We start from the raw sequence: 20,543 nt of genomic DNA on the forward strand, positions 1-20,543 counted from the left end.
CTCTCCCTATAACTTACCCCTACTTTTTTCAGAATCTCGATCAACTTGCACCATTTTATATTGTCGAACGTTTTTTCCAGGTCGACAAATCCTATGAAAGTGTCTTGATTTTTCTTTAGCCTTGCTTCCATTATTAGTCGCAACGTCAGAATGGCCTCCCTCGTCCCTTTACTTATCCTAAAGTCAAACTGATCGTCACCTAGCGCATTCTCAATATTCTTTTCCATTCTTCTGTATATTATTCTTGTAAGCAGCTTCGATGCATGAGCTGTTAAGCTGATTGTGCGATAATTCTCGCAGCTCTTGCCGTCTTTGGAATTGTGTGGATGATGCTTTTCCGAAAATTAGATGGTATATTGCCAGACTCATATATTCTACACACCAACGTGAATAGTCGTTTTGTTGCCACTTCCCCCAATGATTTTAGAAATTCTGATGGAATGTTACCTATCCCTTCTGCCTCCAAAGCTCTTTTAAATTCCGATTCTAATACTGTATCCCCTATCTCTTCTAAATCGACTCTTGTTTCTTCTTCTATCACATCAGACAAATCTTCACCCTCATAGAGGCTCTCAATGTATTCTTTCCAGCTATCTGCTCTCTCCTCTGCATTTAACAGTGGAATTCCCGTTGCACTCTTAATGTTACCACCGTTGCTTTTAATGTCACCAAAGGTTGTTTTGACTTTCCTGTATGCTGAGTCTGTCCTTCCGACCATCATATCTTTTTCGATGTCTTCACATATTTCCTGTAGCCATTTCGTCTTAGCTTCCCTGCACTTCCTATTTATTTCATTCCTCAGCGACTTGTATTTCTGTATTCCTGATTTTCCCAGAACATGTTTGTACTTCCTCCTTTCATCGATCAACTGAAGTATTTCTTCTGTTACCCATGGTTTCTTCGCAGCTACCTTCTTTGTACCTATGTTTTCCTTCCCAACTTCTGTGATGGCCCTTTTTAGAGAGGTCCATTCCTCTTCAACTGTACTGCCTACTGCGCTATTCCTTATTGCTGTATCTATAGCGTTAGAGAACTTCAAACGTATCTCGTCATTCCTTAGTACTTCCGTATCCCACTTCTTTGCGTATTGATTCTTCCTGACTAATGTCTTGAACTTCATCACTACTATATTGTGATCTGGTTCTATATCTGCTCCTGGGTAAGCCTTACGATCCAGTATCTGATTTCGGAATCTCTGTCTAACCATGATGTAATCTAATCAAAATCTTCCCGTATCTCCCAGCCTTTTCCAAGTATAACTCCTCCTCTTGTGATTCTTGAGCAGGTTATTCGCTATTACTACCTGAAACTTGTTACAGAACTCAAATAGTCTTTCTCCTCTTTCATTCCTTGTCCCAAGCCCATATTCTCCTGTAACCTTTTCTTCTACTCCTTCTCCTTTAACTGCATTCCAGTCGCCCATGACTATTAGATTTTCGTCCCCCTTTACACACTGCATTACCCTTTCAATATCCTCATACACTTTCTCTATCTGTTCATCTTCCGCTTGCGACGTCGGCATGTATACCTGAACTATCGATGTCGGTGTTGGTCTGCTGTCGATTCTGATTAGAACAACCCGGTCACTGAACTGTTCACAGTAACACACCCTCTGCCCTACCTTCCTATTCATAACGAATCCTACACCTGTTATACCATGTTCTGCTGCTGTTGATATTACCCGATACTCATCTGACCAGAAATCCTTGTCTTCCTTCCACTTCACTTCACTGACACCTACTATATCTAGATTGAGCCTTTGCATTTCCCTTTTCAGATTTTCTAGTTTCCCTACCACGTTCATGCTTCTGACATTCCACGCCCCGACTCGTAGAACGTTATCCTTTCGTAGATTATTCAATCTTTTTCTCATGGTAACTTCCCCCTTGGCAGTCCCCTCCCGGAGATCCGAATGGGGGACTATTCCGGAATCTTTTGCCAATGGAGAGATCATCATGACACTTCTTCAATTACAGGCCACATGTCCTGTGGATACACCTTACGTGTCTTTAATGCAGTGGTTTCCATTGCCTTCTGCATCCTCATGTCGTTGATCATTGCTGATTCTTCCGCCTTTAGGGGCAATTTCCCACCTCTAGGACAAGAGAGTGCCCTGAACCACTATCCGCTCCTCCGCCCTCCTTGACAAGGCCGTTGGCAGAATGAGGCTGACTTCTTATGCCGGAAATCTTCGGCCGCCAGTGCTGATTATTTATAAAACTTTAGGCAGTGGCGGGGATCGAACCCGGGACGGACGACGTTTTGATTATGAATCAAAGACGCAACCCCTTTTTTTTTAATTTCATTTTGTTCGTTTTCGTTCATTGATCTGCTCGGGGCGGACGTCGTAAGACACCCGTTTAAGTTCCTTGTTGATCGATTAACTCAGTTTTTTTTTATTACAGAGGGCTACTAACCCTCCGACCGAACACGCTGAGCTACCGTGCCGGCATCTTAGACCACTGCTACGTTAATAACATTTATTGAGGATTGTCTGTACTCAGTTTTGGAATGTTTCGAAAATGACAGCGATATGTTGTTAAAATACCAGCGACTGTAAGCAGCTATCTGCCAGGTGCCCATGAATATCAAAATAGAAGCGGAATTAGTAACGTTAAGCTTTATCCCGTGGAACACATTTTATCTAGGTTGACAGGTTCTATCCTCTTCGTGTCACGCTGCTTCAAATAATTCATGGCTCATGTTAACGTTTGCTTCCCTCCGCTCCGCACATATACCCGTATATTCGTGGCCCTAGACAGAAAAAAGAATCAGTTAAAAATTCGACAGTATGCCATCTTAGGCATTGTATAACATTAAAACACTTGATAATGGCACTTTAAAGCCGATATCATGATTGTGTAAAAGTAACACTACAAATAAAAAACAGTCTAATGGCGGTACTGACTTTAAAGAAATATACAGGGTGGTCCATTGATCGTGACCGGGCCAAGTATCTCAAGAAAGAAACATCAAACGAAAAAATATCTCACGAAATAAGCGTCAATGAAAAAACTACAACGAAGGGAACTTGTCTAGCTTGAAGGGGGAAACCAGATGGCGCTATGGTTTGCCCGATAGATGGCGCTGCCGTGGATCAAACGGATATCAACTGCGTTTTTTTTTTTAAATAGGAACACCCATTTTTATTACATATTCGTGTAGTACGTAAAGAAAATATGAATGTTTTAGTTGGACCCTGTTTTTCGCTTTGTGATAGATGGTGCAGTAATAAACATATGGCTCACAATTTTAGACGAACAGTTGGTAACAGAGCGTAGGTACGTTTGAATATTTTATTTCTGTTGTTCCAATGTGATACATGTACCATTGTGAACTTATCATTTCTGAAGACGCATGCTGTTACTGCATGATTACCTGTAAATACCACATTAATGTAATAAATTCTCAAAATGATGTCCGTCAACCTCAATGCATTTGGCAATACGCGTAACAACATTCCCCTCAACAGCGAGTACTCCGCTTTCCGTAACGTTCGCACATGCATTGACAATGCTCTGACGCATGTTGTCAGGCGTTGTCGGTGTATCACGATAGCAAATATCCTTCAACTTTCTCCACAGAAAGAAATCCGGGTACGTCAGATCCGGTGAACGTGCGGGCCATGGTATGGTGTTTCCACGACCAATCCACCTGTAATGAAATATGCTATTAAATACCGCTTCAACCGCACGCGAGCTATGTGCCGTACATCCATCATGTTGGAAGAACATCGCCACTCTTTCATGCAGTGAAACATCTTGTAGTAACATCGTTAGAACATTACGTAGGAAATCAGCATACATTGCACCAGTTAGATTGCCATCGATAAAATGGGGGCCAATTGTCCTTCCTCCCATAAAGCCGCACCATACATTAAACCAGCATTGGACGCCAAGGTCGCTGATGTTCCACTTGTTGCAGCCATCGTGGATTTTCCGTTGCCAATAGTGCATATTATGCCGGTTTACGTTACCGCTGTTGGTGCATGACGCTTCGTCGCTAAATAGAACGCGTGCAAAAAATTTGTCATCGTCCCGTAATTTCTCTTGTGCCCAGAGGCAGAACTGTACACGACGTTCAAAGTCGTCACCATGCAATTCCTGGTGTATAGAAATAGCGGGTGTAATCTATGTTGATGTAGCAGTTTCAAAATCGACGTTTTTGAGATTCCCGATCCTCGCGCAATTTGTCTGCTACTGACTTGCGGATTAGCCGCGACAGCAGCTAAAACACCTACTTGAGCATCATCATTTGTTGCAGTCGTGATTGACGTTTCACACGTGGCTGAACACTTCCTTTTTCCTTAAATAACGTAACTATCCGGCGAACGGTCCGGACACTTGAATGATGTCGTCCAGGATACCGAGCAGCATACATAGCACACGCCCGTTGGGCATTTTGATCACAATAGCCATACATCAACACGATATCGACCTTTTCCGCAATTGGTAAACGGTTAAACGGTCCATTTTAGCACGGATAATGTATCACGAAGTAAATGCCGTCCTCACTGGAGGAATGTTGCGTGATACCAAGTACTTATACGTTTGAGCAGGCCGCGGTGGTCTAGCGGTTCTAGCGCTGCAGTCCGGAACCGCGGGACTGCTACGGTCGCAGGTTCGAATCCTGCCTCGGGCATGGGTGTGTGTGATGTCCTTAGGTTAGTTAGGTTTAAGTAGTTCTAAGTTCTAGGGGACTTATGACCTAAGATGTTGAGTCCCATAGTGCTCAGAGCCATTTGAACCATTTATGACTTATACGTTTGCGACTATTACAGCGCTATCTATCACAAAGCGAAAAAAGTGGTCCAAATAAAACATTCATATTTCTTTGCGTACTACACGAATATGTAATAAAAATGGGGGTTCCTATTTAAAAAAAAAACGCAGTTGGTATCCGTTTGACCTATGGCAGCGCCATCTAGCGGGCCAATCATAGTGCCATCTGGTTTCCCCATTCAAGCTAGACGAGTTTCGTTCTTTGTAGTTTTTTTGGATTGATGCTTATTTCGTGAGGTATTTGGCCCGGTCACTATCAATGGACCACCTTTATTACGACTGTGGCCCCACATTATGAAAAAAATTATCAAATAAAAAGTTTCCTGATGCCGAGACTTCTCAAAAGGCTTTTCTTGACACAAATTCCACTATCTGTTTTTGAGACAAATCCCAACTCTGTTTGCGACCGTAAGATGTTGGACTTACTTGTGGTGTTATTCAAAGCCATCGATTTGCTTTGTTGGGAAGAACATGTCCTTAATTTCTTGAAATCCAAGAAGCGAAGACACAAACGAATTTTTTTTTCGTACCATTGCCTCAGTCTGTTTCATAGCGATCGGTGACATTAGTCACTCAGAGCTCTCGGAGATAAGGTGAAATTACTAAGTAGTTGAGATGATTTTGTATATATGTAAAACGATAATCAATAACACATTCGAATGGCGGCAAGCTTACGGTGTAATTTACCACACAATTCACGTTATCGGAATGAAGAAAGTGAGATGGAATTACATTTGTATACTAAACACATGTGCCTGCCTACTTTAACTGTTCTAGTTACTACTGTGTAGCTTGTTGTGTGAGTCCAAGCGGAAGGTAACTAATCATTAGGGAGGCCTTTAAATTTCTCTAGCCTCTAAAGATTCCTGGAGCCTCAGACTTAGGTACACTTCCAAGACAAACGCCGCAAACAAAACAACAACCGCTGAAGATACCTCCAACGCTTGAACTAGCATGTGTACAAACAGAGCAGTGAAAACAAACCAGTCCGTGTATGCGTGAAGACGAGCATCATTGAATGGAAAGGCGACAAGTTTTCTAGCTACAGTAATTATACAACAAACAAGAACGACATTCATAGAAAATTGTAGATTCCGTTTCCCCTCATGGATAACTCTTTGAAACAATACAAAATAGCGAAGAAAACCTATAGCTTTTGACGGAAGATATTGTTATGTTGTGACTAGGTTAAGAATCTATGCAAGTATCCCATTCTCAGCTGTTGTGTTTTGCCGCTCTCCATGGTTCTGTTACAAAATTCAAAGTCAAAAAATGTTGCGAGAATATTTTACTTAGATATTGAAGCTGGTGATCGCTTTAAAGGTAATACTGAATCGCTTGTTGAGTGTATATGTTGTCGCAAGAGGAGTGATTAATATTCACAGGTATGACAGGAACGATAATTCGAAGCAAAGAAGTGTACTAAACGTGGGGTGTAAAACGAACATCTAAGACGTACGAGTACTTCATCTTCGATACTGTAACACAAACCTCTTACAGTCCAAGCCCTTTGCTTTCCATATTTTGAGAGATAGTTGTATGGACCAAAACAAGGAAATAAAGTCCTGTAGACTTGGATCCTAAAGTGCATATCTTACGAGCTATGAGTTGTTGTTCAATTTCGCTACTGTGAAACACATCTCTTCGACTGAATATGTGTTCAAGGCTCTTAAGGTACGCATTTTAGAGACCAGGTTTATCGGGCTTCCTTGCTTCGTATGGTAGTTCCTGTCGTATCCATGAATACTGACAATTTCTCCTGGGATACTAAAAATCTATCTCCTCTTCCCTACTTCCATCTACAGTCCACATTACACAATTTCTTTTGTGAAGATTTGAGAGGAGTGAAGATTACAATAAACTTTGTAGCTTACTTAGCTTGTCGTGTTGAGGTGGCAGCACTTCTTATCTAGGGGTCAGATTCTTTGCGTTTCTGAAAATTTCAGATCAAGTCTTTATGGTCTCTTTGAACTAAATAAATCCGTTGTTGCAGAATCTTCTGTTTTACTTAAATATATTTCTCATATTTTAGTATTTCAAGCAGTATTTTGATTTTTCACATTAACAAAGCCAAAATTACATTGTTCACACAAAAATACGTCCGGGCATATCAGAGGCATGGTTACGACTCACAAGCTCTGCGGAAATAACTATATTCCAAAGGGTTTACAATTTTTCCCAACAAGTGAATTCTACTAGTTTTCGTTACATTATTAACTTCGATTATTATTTCATAAATGAATCCAGAAATAAACAAAGTAAATAATATAGAATTGCGTAATTAATAATACAAATAAAAAGTGTGCCAATAATTCGTAATTTCAAATGTTTCTAAAAAAAATAATACGAGTATATTTCCTCCGAGTACATTGGTTCATTTTGGACTGAGATGATGATTTACTCACAGGTGGCAGACATTGACCTAAGCGGCTACTGCAAGCTTAGATGGAACTCCTTCGCGCCTTTTTCTGTGTATGTGTAATAATTACCATCGTCCACGCTGTGAGCTAGATATCCGCAAACAACATTTTACGTAACATCAACTGACGTATTACCGTATAATATCACCGTGGGACTGTGCATTCGCATATAACAAGAAATTTCTTGCGCTTGATTCCGTCCCTTATTACTAGGCCATATCACAAGACAAGTGCACAGTTTCATTGTAATAAATGTTTTAAATGTTATTTGGGTATCGCACTGCAACTATAATGAAGCAACGTCTGAAAAACTATGACAGAAGCGTCAACAGTTTCGAATGCTTTGTCAGATAGAATCCTAACAGATAGAGTCCTTTAAGAAATAAAGAAAAATTGGAATCAGGAAATAATTTCAATGTGCTATTTCCGATGGCATCAAATTTCCAAAAGGTCAACGCTAAACAACATTTAACCTAGAGGAAGAAGCAATGGACGATGTAGACAAAGGATTTTAATGAAATTGCAGCCAAAGCGCTATTTTCTTTACGTATTTTGACTTACGTGGCACACATTCCGAAATACGAGTATTTCGTGTCATTACGCCAGTCACAGTAGCGCCAAAAATGGAAATGATATAACTGCGTATGAATACAACATATAATTCTGTCCAAGGAAAGAATTTACGATTGGAGGTGACAGTTTGTGAGGGGAAAGTAATTTGCAATCGATTTACTCTCAGAGGCAGAAAGTAGGTAAGGACACATAGATATATGATCTTACACGAAAGTCGTGTTTTATCGGTCGGAGAACTATCGAAATATTGGTGACGTTGGGTTATAAGACACGCACTGAGCGGCCAGGTGTTATGGGAAGACACTGACTGCAATGGTGATAGCGAGCGAGTCATCTGCGAGCACTGAAAACTGCAGTAACATGTCAAGACACGGACGGTGTCAAGTGCTGGAATTGTGCTGGAGATAAACTAATCCACACACAATCCATTTCTCGCGACAGTTATTTCGTGTGGCTGGTGTTTCTTTTCAGTAAATCTACACGATATCGACAGCGTGTCACTCGACTAAATTCGGATGGTCTTAGACACAGTCGCGAGTTCACTGTAGTAATCGTGAACACTGCTCCATGCAACCAAAAATCGGTTGAGCTTGTCTTACCCTGTTGAAATATCTCCATCAAAATACCCCAGTAATAGAAAGAGACGTTGATTATCACGAAGAACGTGCACCTTTGCTTGTTAATGCAGCAGGACAATTGGGACTAACTGTGACTGTAACTGAGCCGCCTGCTGCCTGGGCACAAACTTGTTGATACACAGGATACACAGTTCGTGGGACATGCGCCACAATCCTCCCCACCCGACCGTCCGGTACACGTGTAAACGGTATTCAAAGGACCATCCTACGTGCCGCGGCTGTCCCATGGTCCACTGACGAGGACTGCGGGCCTATGCCAGTTGTTGAGATCTGCGTCGAGGTATCAGCAAAGGTTGAAGAGTTGATCATCGACTACTGAATCCTTCATGTCAGTACTACCCAGGTACGCGTCGCATGGGAACCGGCGGCGATCAGGCTCACTGTGAACCACGGTTTACGCATTTGTAAGCACTGTCTCTGCGATATTCAAGGTCTTCCACAGTCCCTCTTGACCTCGGAAACCAGAATCCTTGGATCCGTGAATCCTGCTCCGTTTAGAATTCGAAGTCGAATCCCTCGTGACGTGCTCCAAGGTCCACCGAACATCTGACAGTCCAATACTGCTCACGTGTCACTTCTAGATTCGCTCCATAACTTGCGTCTGTACTGTGCAACACAATTAAAGTATGAGGTTCTCAAAACACCGTTGTTGTCTTTCTTTTCGACGTAGAAATTTGAAATTTGGCTCGTCTGTAACGGTATAAAGGTGTGGCCCCCTCTGATGTCACCCCAGGATTTGTCAGCGTTTGAACCAGCAAGGTGTCCAGGACACATGCGAAAAAATGTCCAGAGCTCAGAAGTTCATGTGACGTGTGAAGTGGATTAATCATGTCACATGGGCGCCAAATGTCATCACAATTCTGACCAACGTTACCGTTGACTTACCACACCACGTGTTACCCACGTTTCATCCCTTCGTTTCACTCCTCTGTGATGGAGGTCATAACCGAGACGTGAAGTTCTGAACCTACGCGTAAGCCAAGGAAAACATTTCAGACACTCCACCACTCGGAATCAATACGAGAACGCCTCAGGGGTTGCATAAAGAGTGTTCATGAAACCACCTCTTTCCTTGGGACGTTGATTCCCAGACATTTCGTGGTCGGAAACGACATTTCGCTTAGCGGCGAGTAACAGGACGATGTGCTTGACAACGTTTGACAACGCTGAAACCCATGGACGTTCCAACCCCTCTCTAGGGACACTATGAAGCTCAATCCCCATTCAACGAGTTTTCACCTCTTTGGGGTGAAGCGGTGTCGCAGTTTTTTCTCTCATGTACAGGTTGGAACCACTGCAACCATTCGACGAATTTTCTCTCAGAGACCACCTAGCTCGCCAACATACCGGAAATGTGCTTCCACAGAGACGCGCTGCGAAATACTCCTAGGCGAGCAAGCCCAAAATTGTCCTTCAGGTGGGCATCTGGAATCGGATACGTGTCGAGGGGTCGCCTGCCTGCAGGCGCATAGGACTACTTAGCATGTTGTCTCTGTACAGGTACGCTTTCAAAAGTGCCAGTAAATGTAGCCAGGTTCCACTGAAGGTGTTCACAAACTGGGGGACTTGGAGGGATCCTTTGCCGTTTTAATCACGCATGTATTAGTGTCAGCACCTCGCCCTCCCCCAAGTACTTATGTCACAGAAAGTTTGAAAATACATAAGCACCGTTTTCAGCTTCAGATTATGTACAAATTTCACCCAATTGTTTTCGAAGGGCACTAGAGTTTCAAGCTTGCACACCAGAGCAAAAGCTTCGGTACCACATAAGGGGTGCGGTCACTTTGAATAGGGATACAACCTAATGATATTCTTCGATAAGGCTCGGAACATCCGAGGGTGGCAGAAGTGTCGAAGATTGGCAAGAACATCGACCTGTTACTAGTCGCATTGTGCACTGTCGTTTCCGACCGCTAAAAGTGTAGGAATCAATGCCCCAAGGAAAGGATTGTTTCATTCAGCACTTTATACCACCCCATGAGATCTTTCGGTGTCGATTATAAGCGTCGGTGTGTCTGAAATGTTTTCCTCGGCCATCAGTAAGGACACCGCGTGTTTTCAAGTCTGCTTATCATTATTCCAAAGTTCATCGCAGAGGCGTCAAAGGGGAGAGTAAAATGTGAGTAAGAGTGTGACGACCTTCATATCGTGTGACAGGATCACGGTGGTGCTGGGTTGAATTTTGGTAAAATTTGGAGCCAACGTGACATTATTAACTCACCTTAAACTTGTGGACTATGGCCTTCTCAGTCGCTTGTGTCGACGCTTTCCTTCTCGAGGCGATGTCGAGCCCAGTGACGTCACAGGGAGCCATAATTTTTCTCCGTTACTCATGCTTCACATACGGCACATCATCAAATTGGGCAATCCTTTCTCTGATATTTGGACACTCAGTTCACAATGTACTGGTTCTCCTCAATTACTCTACAATATCAAACAGTTGTAACCTAAGAAACTTACACGAGGCAGGTTTAGTGAGCTGATAAGTAGCTCCTTTTTACGCTGTGTTTCATGAAAGATATACTGCTAGAATTTCTAATTAATCAGTCTCGTTATTACTGAGAATACTGAAACATATAATGTAGCATCTAACGGCCGGTATTTGCGTCATTGCTGATATTTGTTTCATGGCCTGAAGGCCGTAGTCAAAGCCATAATTCCCTGCAAAAAAGTTTTGTCTTCGAATGCTGGAGACATCATCGTATGCTAACGCAGTGTGTTTCGTGATGTCGTCAGCCCGCTGCATAAAATCGCGGAGTCGCACCGACATACGTTGTGCAGCCTGTAGTGGACAACAGTTCACACTCTTCGTTTTATGTAGTACTAAGGCCAACTACTTGTCTAATTTCAGCCGCTCTTCTCTTTGTGCTTCTGCTGATTTCTCCAGCATCAGAAGAAGCAACATTATGCATAGAATTATGCCATGGACCACATCGTTATGCCCATAAAGCTAGTATCAATAATAACGCAAAACCGGCTGACAATTCCTGTGTTCTATGATTAAATAGTCTCAGTATCTGCTGTACTGAAATCAATTTCGATACATGTAATGCATTTCACAAAATTTGTAAGGTACTGTGCAAGATAGGTTCTAAACGATGAAGAGCAGACGACAGCCCTACATTTCACATAGAGACCTTTTGCAGACCATTGCTCGACCATTAATGAGAAGGGAATGTGACAGTGAAGCTGAGCCACGAAGAAACAATGTGCAAGAGCTACGACACGGGGTCTATATGAGCAACAGGATAAAGAAGAAGCTGCCATCGATTCCCGTATTCTATGCGTCTCCGCAGCGGCGTGTGTGGCCCGTAAATATAACTCGATCTATAAAGGTCACCTCGTTCGAGACACCCACACAGCAAAGAGCAACCTTTCATCCTAGTCAGCCGGGAATAATGTGCATTGGAAACGGCTCTCTCGCGACTATCCAATCTCTGTGGCGTGGCTGGCGTAGACAGAAAGACTTTTTTTCCCGTCGGGCACAATGGATAAGAATGTCAATTCGTATTCGAAAGAAGTGAGTCTGGTTTTCTTTCCGGCTAAACAGATTTGGCATTTTCATTTTGTCTCTAAATCAGTTAAGACGAATGCTCGACTGGTTCTTAAAGTTAGGTTATGGTCAGTTTAATTTTCCAAAATGAACTAGCGAGCTTTATCTAACAACTTCGGTGTGTTACTTTAGGCCAGCGACTAGAGAGCTGTGGAGCGATTTTTAGTCGTGTTCAGGCAGACAGGGAGCAGAAACACACCGTTCAACGATACTGAGGTGGGAAATCTTAACCTGCCGAAACATATAATGTAAACGTAACTTCTTTAAAGGTGGGCGCGTTCGAGATACCATTCCTTTGGACACGGACCACAGAAACTGAAGTTTGTGATAAAAAGGAATTGGTACTAATTTCTTTTCTGAATTTAAGGCCATGATCTAACAAATGAAATGTAGAATAATTTCACATGTTCGACTAAATCTTGTTGGGACATATTATATATGCTAATACGCACAGCTACACCCGAATTCCTGATAGTTCCTGGCCGCCGAGGTTAATGAACTGTATCTCTTTCTCTACCTGTCTTGGCATAATACAAGTTCAATGAATCAAATTTATATGTGGAAAAGGCCCAACGAATCAAACATGTGATGGTACTGTTTTCTCGCACCTACAAAGAGGGGTTCCTGACCAAACGAAGTCTGCTAGTGTCAATTACAAGACCCGTTGAGTGGTGCTGAGTACATATTACCGATTGACAGAAAACGGAAGGAAGACTAACGTAAAGAGGAGAAGCAAAAATGATTAGCGATAAACTTAAAACTAGAACTGCTACTAATGGAAACAGATGAACTTAAGGAATCCATCTACCTGACGCACGAAACATTTAAGCTTTTTTACCCTCTCCTTCAGGGCCAAGAAGATCCACTGTATGTTGGATGGAATGATTTTACATAGAATCTGATTTTTCCGGCATTCTTTAAAAGAAATTTTACAAAAGCCTAACTAGGGAATGGTGATCATACATGAATCGCTTTGTAGATGTACCAACCTTTGGTTGTCAATACTGTCTCTTGAGTTGCGAGAGACTATTAATTGTTCTTTTGGAAAGAGAGCATTCTTGACCAAAGGAAGTCGATTATATTTATAAGACCGTACTTTTCGAGTACATAAATACGTGGACGGGAGCTGTGAACTGTGGGGACACGGGAAAAGAAGAGAAACTAAACGTAAGATATGTAGTGCTATAGAAGTATGTTGAAAAACCGGTGACTTGATAAGAAACGACGAATTTCTCTACAGCCTCGGCCGAGAAAGAACCATATGGGAAGCACTTAGGAGAACAAGGGACAGGACGACGGTACGTGTGTTAAGAAATCAGGATATAAATTCCATGGTACTAGAGGGGGCCGTAGAGGATAACAATTGTAGGGGAAAAGAGCGATTGGTGTACATCTAACAACTAATTGGGTACGTGTGGTACAAGTGCTACTCTGGGATGAAGAGGTTAGCATAGGAGACGTAGTTGCGGCGTACAGCTTTGCACTCTTCCGTTTATTTTTCCTTTCGTCTCTAATGTCGCATTGATCGATCGCGGTTTTATTGTATCCTCCTTCCAGGGAAACAGGACTACATCGCGTAAAACGAAACTGCTTTACTCCAACGTACTTGGTCGTTTTTCGTAGCTAACATAAAGTATATTTTGAGCAAGAGATTACTTTAAGTGGAGTAAATAGAGCTCCTCCACCTCAGTTGCTTTCCAGGTAGTCAACATCTAAAACGTTGGTCTCCTTCGTCAATATTTTAATGTTGTAGTCCTACTTTACGAAAAAGTTGCCGTGAGTGGTTGGCGCTGAAAACATCCCAAGATCTTGACGTGATGTCGTGTATACAAGGTTTCTGTAGAACGCAGGGCAAAAAGTGGTAAAACAAGTTCCACGCACACAGAGATTCATTTCTAAATGACAGAGAAAGACGCTCTTTGCTCCAGTTACCGAAAGACGCTGCCACTGCACTTATTCGGCTGCTGAGTTAAACAAGCGTGCAATTTTATTCAAGCATATGAATTTCTCTCCTTATTGGGTGGTACCGACTGCCCGTGGGACATTCGAGGACCAATTTATGGTCGAAATTAACTTCACAGAATTTGCGAATGAGTTAGCTTCACCCTGTGACGATAATTTACCGCAGAGTCCTAAAGCAAGAAACTTTCTATACAAGGCTGAATCGATCTACAAACAAAGTTATAACAGAAGTGATCCACTTAACTACTGTCCTATACCTTTCAATTTTAGTCGTAAACGAAGAGCCGAAGTTGAAAAATAATGAACAACCGGGATTAGACAAAAATATGCGCGAGAGCGCTTGAACATAAATGCAGGTGCTAGCCGAGCCCGCAGGTTCTGGTGCCGTATTTTACCACGAACGGCACCTGTACGAAGTCTTCAATGCGTTGCAAATGTCAGTCGCGGTGAGAACAGTCTTCTGTACAGCTGTGAGTGTATTCGTCGAATCTAAGCGAATTGAAACGTGCTCAAATTTTTGGTGCTCCTTTGGTGGGTGTTTTCGTAATCAAGGTAGCCGAAATTTTTGGTGTTTGAAGCGGTAAAGCATCGAAGACTTATACCGCAACGTAGGGGAAACGGAGAAGAGTCATTCGCTACGTCGCAATGAAGACGGAAGTGTTCGTGGATAGTTCGTGCAGAAGGAGACAGCGGAGAAACGCCATTCGCTAAGTCACAATGCAGACGAAAGTGTGTGTGGAGAGTTCCTGACACAAGGTCATAGAAGAGGACTTTTAAGATAAATAAAGGGACCAAAGCTGAAAAAGTCAGTAGAGAACTAAATGTAGCTGTCACGAACCCTGTCAAGAACAAAACAACATAAATGAAATTCGATAAGCACGAAATTGGACAGAAGTGTGAGTGATCGCTATATTTCTCAGTGATCGTTACCTGCCCTTACCACTATATCTTAGGAACAATGGTATAAGAAACCCTTGTGAACCACACAGAACGTGTATCCAGCTATCCATTCCAGTACGACTGGAAGCTGTTTTGAATGCCAACGTACTAGGCCTGGTAATCGCTTGTGCTTTTGATGTTTCCTTATTTTTGTCCAGCCCCTGAATGTGTAAAAATGAAACACGAAAATTGTATGGAGTGTGAAAGTGTTGATCTTGTAAATTTCAATTCTCTTTCTTATAGAAGATATCGTAAGTTGAATAGTGAACTGTGTGTCTGGCACATTGACCAGCTCGTTTTTTTGTTTTTTTTTTAGGTTTATCACGTTCTCTTAGGCAAATACCGGACTGGTTTAGCTTGCCTCTTTTCACATATCTTGCGGACTATTGATGGGAGGCCAACGGCGGATTTCATATTTCCAGGTTATCGAAAAATGTTTGTCTCACTGGAGATTTCTAACAAATGTACGACGATACGGAATACGTTCCCAGACATATGAGTGGCTCGAATACTTCTTACGTAATGGAAATCATTATGTTGTCCTGGGCGTCTAGGGTTCATCAGAGAATGCTGCAGGAAGGCGTGACGGGACCGCTATTATTCTCTGTGTACGTAAATGATTTGACGAACAGGGTGAGCAGCCATCTGTGGTTGTTTGCTGATGATGCTTTGATGTTCAGGAAAGTGTCGTCGTTGAGTGACGGAGGGAGCGTACAGGATCGTTTAGAAAAATTTCCAGTCGTTACGGAATGGCAGTTAGTTCCAAATATTGAGAAGTGTAAGTTAATGCAGATGAGTAGGAAAAACAAACACATAATATTCGAGTGCAGCGTTAGTTATGTGTTGCTTGACACAGTCACATTGATTAAATACCTACGCGTAACGCTGCGAATCGATGTGAAATAGAACGAGCACTTAAAGATTGTAATAGGGATGGCAGATGGTCGATTTACGTTCATTGGGAGAAATTGAAGAAAGTTGGTTCATCTGTAAAGGAGACCGCTTATAGAACACTAGTATGGCCCGTTTTATAATACTACACGAGTATCTGGGTCCCCACCGGGAAGGATTGAAGGAAGCAATTCAGAGGCGGGCTGCTAGATTTGTTACTGGTAGGTACTATCAATACGCAGGAACGATGGGCGTTCAGTAAATAATGAAACCGGTTTTTTTTCTGAAAGCAGGTGGTTTTTTTTTTTTTCAAAATTCAGGTACGGTACACAGTATTATAACTCCACCCCCACCCCGTAACCTATTTTGCCTAGAAAATCCTATTTTTCAACATCTCCACTCAATACACCGTGCTGGGAGGACATGTATTCCCGCATGGTACAACTCTACTGTCTGCCTGTAGGACTAAGTGGTAACGTGTTTGCGTATCATGCAGCGGGCCCGCGTTCCATTCCCGGGAGGCTTGGAAATTTTTTTCCGCTCGTGGACCAGTGTTGTGTTGTCCTCATCATTCTCTCATGGTCATCAAAGACACGCATTTCGCCAACCCGGCGGCCAAACTTCCCCGGATGGGACCTCCTCACCAACAATGCCATATGATTACTTCTTTTAATTTCAACAGTCTACTGGTCGACATCTGAGCCAATATCTTGCTACATGAATAACCTCCCCATCATCCACGTACTCTTCCCTCATAGTGCACCCCTCATTGGGCCAAACAGATGGAAGTCGGTAGATGTGAGATTCCGGCTATAGCGTGGATGAGGAAGAAAATTCCAATGACGTTTTGTGGGCTCCTCTCGGGTGTGCAGGCTTGTATGAAGCCTTGCGTTCTTATGGAGAAAGATCTTTTGCATTTTTGTGAAGACGAACGTACTGAAGCCGTTTCTTCAGTTTCCTAAGGGTAGCACAATAAGCATCGAAGTCCATCGTTGCGCTGTGAGGGCGCATATAAAATACAATAACCGCTTCAAAGTCTCAGGAGACTCCTCGCCATGACTTCTACCGGCTGAAGGTTGCGCTTTGTGCTTTTTCTTCGGAGGAGAGGTGGTGTGGGGCCACTCCATGGATTGCCGTTTTGTTTCCGTTTCGAAGCGATGAAACCATGTTTCATTGACTGTGACGATGGTTGACAAAAATTGTCGAGGTCAACCTACTAGCGCCCAAGATATTCCGCCCAGATACTGCTTCGTTGGTGCTCATGGTCTTACGTAGAAAGGAAGTCAGCGGGCACATATCTTGTTGTATCCCACCAGGTGGACGCCTCGCCCAACGACTCAGCATGCTTTTTTTCACTGCCAGGTCTCTGCAGACTTTCTGCTAAGGTCTACAAATATATGCCATGCTCCGAATTTCCGGAAAAAAAGGAAATCAGTAACATCTGTCTGCCTAGAAGGCACATCCGTTATAGACACCGCTTGGAGGGCAACGTACAGCGCCGCCTCCTATCTACCTGCATCAAATTGTATGAGTTGAAGTGGGAAATTTTCCACTATATCACACAAAAATTCCTCATTTTTCAACCGAAATTGGCGGAGTAAAGATGTCTTGCATTCCTTACTGAAAAACGTCAGGAAATCAAATGGGAACCCTTGCATGGAAGGCGACTCTTTTCGAGGAACTCTATTGAGAAAATTTAGAGAACCGTCAGTTAATGCGGACCGCATAACGATTTTAATGACGCCAAAGTACATTTCGTGTAATGACTTGGAAGATAAGAGAAATTGTGGATCGTGTGGAGGCATGTAGACACTCGTAATTCCTTCTCCCTGTCTGAGAGTGGAACGGGAAAGGCACTGGCTAGTAGTGGTACGCAGCGTGTGATGGCTTGCACAATAGATGTAGATGTGGATGTAGATTCGTAATCGGCGAGCTCAGGAAACATCATAAAGCAGCCATTCAGACGCAGTAACGTCCAGCTGAAGGTTTACGCTACCCACAGACAGATGATGCATACCACGTTCCGTCCTTCGATTCACTGAAGACAGCTACAAACTTAGAACCATGCATGGAAGGAAATTTTCTATGTCACAATATTACTCAATGAAATTGTAGCAAAGTCTGTATGTGTCTGTATTTGTGTAGTCTGAAAGCCACCCAACAGTATGTGACAGAGGCTACAATTTGTACCAAAATCGTTTACTCCATCGCTCCTACATTCGGGGATGGCATGGTCGAAGTAGAATTTTCTGGACTCCAGTGTGTACACTTTAGTGCCCTAATTGTGCCCTGGTTTTAATTAATCGAGATTGAAGAATTTACTCTGTTTCTTGATTCGCATTTTAACTTCAGCTGCCAGAAGTTTGAGATTAACCAATATGTGACACAGACATTATTTAGTATCTTGTTGACTTCACAGAGAATTTTAAATCGTGCTTGATCTCGGAACAGACGTGACGACGTGTAGAGATATTCTTTGAAATACTATTCTTTTTTATCCTAAATCTGCTTGGTAGGTGTCCAAGATCCATTAATAATACTCAGAAGTTAGTCGAACAAGGATTTTGTAAGCAATTTCTTTCGTAACTTAGTTCTGTCTCATTAAGATAGAATCAAAGCGTTTATATGTGGATTTATAACAAGTTCTGGTTAAAATAGTTGAGTGTAAGTACTACAAGATAAAAATCCCCACACAGATGAAGTCACAGCGGCAAATTCAGACCAGCCAGAAGTGTGATAATCAAAGTTCTTCCGATAGATATCAGTCTGGGAAATGGTTTCTCTTCAATTTATCTTAAACTACTCTGGACACATGACATTTCTTCATCTACATCCATATTCCGCAAGCCACCTGACGGTGTGTGGCGGAGGGTACCTTGAGTACCTCTATCGGTTATCCCTTCCATTCCAGCCTCGTATTGTACGTGGAAAGAAAGATGGTCATTATGCCTCTGTGTGGGCTCTAATCTCTCTGATTTTATCCTCATAGTCTCTTCACGAGATATACGTAAGTGGGAACAATATACTGCTTGAATCCTCCGTGAAGGTATGTTCTCGAAACTTCAACAAAAGCCCGTACCGAGCTCCTGAGCGGCTCTCCTGCAGAGTCTTCCACTGGAATTTATCTATCATCTCCGTAGCGCTTTCGCGATTACTAAATGATCCTGTAACGAAGCGCGTTGCTCTCCGTTGGATCTTCTCTATCTCTTCTATCAACCCTATCTGGTACGGATCCCACACTGGTGAGCAATATTCAAGTAGTGGTGGGCGAACAAGTGTACTGTAACCTACCTCCATTGTTTTCGGATTGCATTTCCTTAGGATTCTTCCAATGAATCTCAGTCTGGCATCTGCTTTACCGACGATCAACTTTATATGATCATTCCATTTTAAATCACTTCTAATGCCTAATCCCAAATAATTTATGGAATTAACTGCTTCCAGTTGCTGACCTGCTATATTGTAGCTAAATGATAAGGGATCTTTCTTTCTATGTATTCGCAGCACATTACACTAGTCTACATTGAGATTCAATTGCCATTCCCTGCACCATGCGTCAATTCGCTGCAGATCCTCCTGCATTTCAGTACAGTTTTCCATTGTTACAACCTCTCGATATACCACAGCATCACCCGCAAAAAGCCTCAATGAACTTGCGATGTTATCCACAAGGTCATTTATGTATATTGTGAATAGCAACGGTCCTACGATACTCCCCTGCGGCACACCTGAAATCACCCTTACTTCAGAAGACTTCTCTCCATTGAAAATGACATGCTGCGTTCTGTTATCTAGGAACTCTTCAATCCAATCAGGAAATTGGTCTGATAGTCCATCTGCTCATTTATGGCAGATTCTGCTGATTCATTGCCGGCCGTGCGCTTAAGTGATGGGAATTTACGTCTTTTTATGCGCACTGCATCACATTTACCTATGCTCTGTGAAATAAGCGTAGAATCTAATGTGAAACGTACGGCAAACATATTCGTTTGCACAGTGTGGCAAAATTTGGCGTTAATGGTAGACAGCAACACCCGATAGACAGCGACTGCCTTTGCTAACAGTACGACATCGCCCGCAGCGAGTCTCCTGGGCTCGTGACCACATCGTGTGGCCCCGGGCTATTGGAAAGTCATGGCATGGTCAGATGAGTCCCGATTTCAGTGGATAAGCACTGATAGTGGGGTTCGTGGGTGGCGGAGCCCTCATGAAGACATGGACCCAAGTTGACAACGAGGCACTGTGCAGGCTGTTGTGGTCTGTGTTTTCATGGAATGGATTGGGTCCTCTGGTCAGACTGAAACGATAATTGACTGGAAACTGTTATGTTCGGCTACTAGTAGCCCATTTGCAGCCATTTATGGACTTCATGTTCCCAAAATACACTGGAATTTTTGAGGATGACTATGCACCATTTCATTGTGCCAGAGATGTTCACGATTGTTTTGAAGAACATTATGGACAAGTCTCGCGAATGATTTGACCACCCAAATCGCCCGACATTAATCCCATCGAAGATTTATGGGACATAATCTAGAGGTCAGTTAGAACACAAAATTCAGCACCGGTAACACCTCCGCAGTTATGGTCTGCCATTGAGGTCACATGGCTCAACATATCTGCGGAAGACTTCCAACTACCTGTTGACTCCATGCCATGTTAAGTTGCTCCACTACGTAATAGGCATACTTTCAGCTACGCAGCAAAGATTTTGACAGGAACGGAACAGTTTTTCTTTCTCTAGTATTCTGTCGTTTTATCAAAAACAGAATTCGTTCTTGTACCG

At 42.7% G+C, this 20,543-nt stretch overlaps 1 protein-coding gene across 1 annotated transcript in view; it reads right to left on the reverse strand.

Moving 5' to 3' along the window:
• Positions 1 to 20,543, reverse strand: part of LOC126168597 (prolactin-releasing peptide receptor-like) — a 493,078-nt gene that overhangs the window by 335,734 nt on the left and 136,801 nt on the right. The gene's annotated exons all lie outside the window — the stretch shown is intronic.

Source organism: Schistocerca cancellata, chromosome 1 (assembly GCF_023864275.1).
Source record: "Schistocerca cancellata isolate TAMUIC-IGC-003103 chromosome 1, iqSchCanc2.1, whole genome shotgun sequence".
Lineage (NCBI taxonomy): Eukaryota > Metazoa > Arthropoda > Insecta > Orthoptera > Acrididae > Schistocerca > Schistocerca cancellata.